Raw genomic sequence first — 3360 nt, 5'->3', positions numbered from 1 at the left:
AAACGAACTAATTGCCCGGAGCGCAATTAGCCCGTGCCGGAAGCCTCGCGCTCTGCGCGGCTCTCCGGCAGGGAGAGGGCCCCTCTTCCCATCCTTTCGCATGGAAGCGTTGCCAGGCGGGGAGGGAAGCTGTTCCGCAGCAGGGTGCTCTTCATCCTCGTCCCTAACTCCAGCAGCGGGATGAGCCCACAGACACAACGCTGGGAGCGGAAAGCAAGGAAGAGGGAGGGAAGGAAGAGGAAACAAGCGGGATGCGGGAGGCTGCTCCCCCCGGTGGCTCTGGGGACACCCGCTTGGGATTTCCCTCCTCTCCGGCATTCCCGGGGCCTTCCCAGCCCGGGAACACCCCGTTTACAGGTGCCTGTGTCGGGTGCTCTTGGCCCTTCCAAACATCACCTCGGCTTTCGGGTCCCCGCTCCGGGTCACGGCCGGCGGAACCGCCCCAAATTCCCAACGGAGCAGAGCCCGGCGCCACGAGGATGCACCCCGGGACACCCCAACCCCGCCTCGGGACACCCCAGGGACCCCGAGGTGACCAAAGCCCCGCGGGGCCGCCGCGCAGATCGGATCCACCTGCCTCCCGTCGGCTTCTGCACGCGGTCCCGCGGGAAAGGCGGCGACAAAACAGAGCAGCTTCGCCAGGGCCGCTGCTCGCGGGGCGCTAATTAACCCCCGGCTCTAATTAAGCGCCGCACTAATGACACCCGGAGCGGGCGCCGCGCTAACAGGACGCCTCTGATCGCCCCCGCGCACGGCCGTGAAGCCGGTGCCAATCTGGAGCAATTTAGGGAGAAAACAGCAAAGTGATGGTTTTGTCCCCAGCAGCACCTATGGCTTTTGATTTTTTATAAAGTTTCCTGTTTTTTATAGTGTTTTTTTTTAATATAGTTTTGTGTTTCACGTTTTTAACGCAGGGTCTTTCTGCTCAACAAAGGGCAGAACTTTCCATTCCAAAAAGCCCCAAATACAGTTGGGAAAGGGGCTTTTTTAGGGCAGTTTTCTTCCTTTCCTTTGAAATAAAAGGAAGCTTTGGCCTTAGCAAGCGGAGACAAAACAAGGATCAAAAGGAGAGGGAAGGAAAGGCTAAACCCTCGTTCCCATTGGTATAAGAGCAGGAAACCGCGAGGTCCGCGCCGTGCTCAACGTGCCGATTTGTCGGCCAAGGGACGGGGTGAAGAAGCTCGGCTTGCCGAATCCTTGGGGAATGGGGCCTGGGAGGTTTTCCCACCTTTCCCGGACGGGGAGCTGCGCCGGGAGCCGGGTTGGAATGCCGTGGGAGGCAACGGAGCAGCCGGGAGCAAGGCGGGCGGCTCCACGGCAGCCCCCCCATTCCCAGCGTTTTTCCTACGGCAAAAGCAGGGCCGGTGCCGGCGGGAAGCCGAGCGGCAGCTCCCCATGGGAGCAGCGGGAGCAGCGCTCCCGGGCCGGATCCGAGGCCGGCTCTTCCCCGAGCCCCCGCGGGCCAGCGGCGACGGGGCCCTTCCCGTCCCCAAAGGTCCCTTCCAGCACCCGGAGCGAGACGCGCGGCGTTCCGGCCGCGCTTCCCGGCCCGCGGGCAGATAACGGGCACCACCGCCATCCCGACCGCTCGGATTCCCCAGCCTCTCTCAGGAACCTCGGAGCCCTCATCCCTACGGGAAACCGGCAGGACGTGGGCAGGATCATGAGGATATTCGGGTCCTTTTTGCTGCAAACTTGCACCATCCTCCCCCATGGCCGCGTTTCCACAATGCCGGAATTCTGTCTCTCCCGGCTGCAAGAACAGCTCCCGGCGTCTCGCAATCCAGCCGGGAATCTGCCGCGGGTGCCAGATCCGGCCCGGAACGGCCGCAGCGCCGAGAGGCTCCGGGCCAGAACCTGGGCGCCCGGATAGGGGTTGTTCCGAGAGCCTTCGCAGCACGGCGAGGTAGAGGAGGGAAAGGGGAGCGGAGCCCTCGGGACCGGGGCAAGAACGTGCGGGAAGGGCTCCGGAAAACAGAAAGCCTCAAGAGGAGACAAATCTTTTCCACCTCGGCATCGGGAAGCCTCGTTAGGCGGCTCGTTAAGCAGGGCCGGCATCGGGAAGCACCAGGAAAGGGCTCCCGGCTCCCAAAGCACCATCCCCAGCGGGGCACACGGATGGGGGCAGCGCCGGGCTCCTGGCAAACGGCACTGGGCCGCCCGGGAATACGGGGCAGGACCACGGAGAGGGAGCCGGCATTGCCGGCCTCAGCTCGGAGCAGCTTCCAAGCCCCTTTGGCGTGTCCCGCGGGGAAATTTAAGGAGGATTCTGCTATTTCCCGGCTCGTTTCACGTGCAGGAAAAGGCTCCTCCGGAGCGAGAGCCCAGCAGCCTGCCGGAGCCCTCAACAGAGCGCAAACCGCCCCAAAACGCCACAAGAGGTGAAAAACGGGCAGTTTGAACGGGTCCCGATTTACCTTTCGGGGCAGATTTGCTCCGCGGGCAGCAAGGGGCCGGGCGCGGGCTGCTCTTTGCAGGGAGCCGCTCCCCGGCGCCCATCTTCCCCCTTCCCTCCTCGCGCGGCCGGGAACGTCCCCTTCTCCGCCGGCTGCCGCCGCCAAGGAGCCGGGGGGCCGACGAGACCTGCTCACGAGGGACAAAGGGATAAGAGAAAAGGAAAGAAAAAAAGTACAAGTTTGGTAAAAAGCAACACACGCGGAGCTGCTCGCTGCCCCTCAGCCACGCTCGAAATCCCGGATTTCCCCCCGGATCCTCGGCCTTCGCCACGAGACGCTGCTGCTCTCTGCCGGGAACCCCAAATTCCCCGGGATTTTCCCCAAAGCGGAATGCCGGGGAGCACCCGGAGGGCCCCGGGCCCCATCTCCGCAGCCCGGCTCCGCGCTCGCCCCGTCTTCCAAGCACCCAAACTCACCCTGCGTCGTAAAAGACGGCTAAAAAGTTGCGTTTTCCCAGGGTTTTTGGACGTTTTAGGATTTTAGGGGGCCGGCAGCGGCTCTGGGCGAGATCGCGCTATGAGAACGGCCCGTTTTGGGGGAAAAAAGCAATTTCTACCCAGCAGCTAAAGCCGCAGCCTTCAAAAAAACAGCCTCCCCAAACGGCGCCTCCGACCCGAATCCCGGGATTCTTCCCCCAAACGCCGCCTCCGACCCGAATCCCGGGATTCTTCCCCCAAACGGCGCCTCCGACCCGAATCCCGGGATTCTTCCCCCAAACGCCGCCTCCGACCCGAATCCCGGGATTCTTCCCCCAAACGCCGCCTCCGACCCGAATCCCGTTTTTTTCCCCCCAAACGCCGCCTCCGAGCCGAGCCGCGGGGTTCCTGGCCCCGAGGCCCGCTCGGGCGCGGCCGGGAGCCCGCTCCGGAAGGCCGGGCTCGGTTTCAGGGCCGCTCGGGGCAGC

Source organism: Nothoprocta perdicaria, unplaced genomic scaffold (assembly GCF_003342845.1).
Source record: "Nothoprocta perdicaria isolate Ctin4 unplaced genomic scaffold, notPer1 scaffold_827, whole genome shotgun sequence".
Taxonomy (NCBI): domain Eukaryota; kingdom Metazoa; phylum Chordata; class Aves; order Tinamiformes; family Tinamidae; genus Nothoprocta; species Nothoprocta perdicaria.
Note: the sequence above shows the minus strand (reverse complement) of the source record.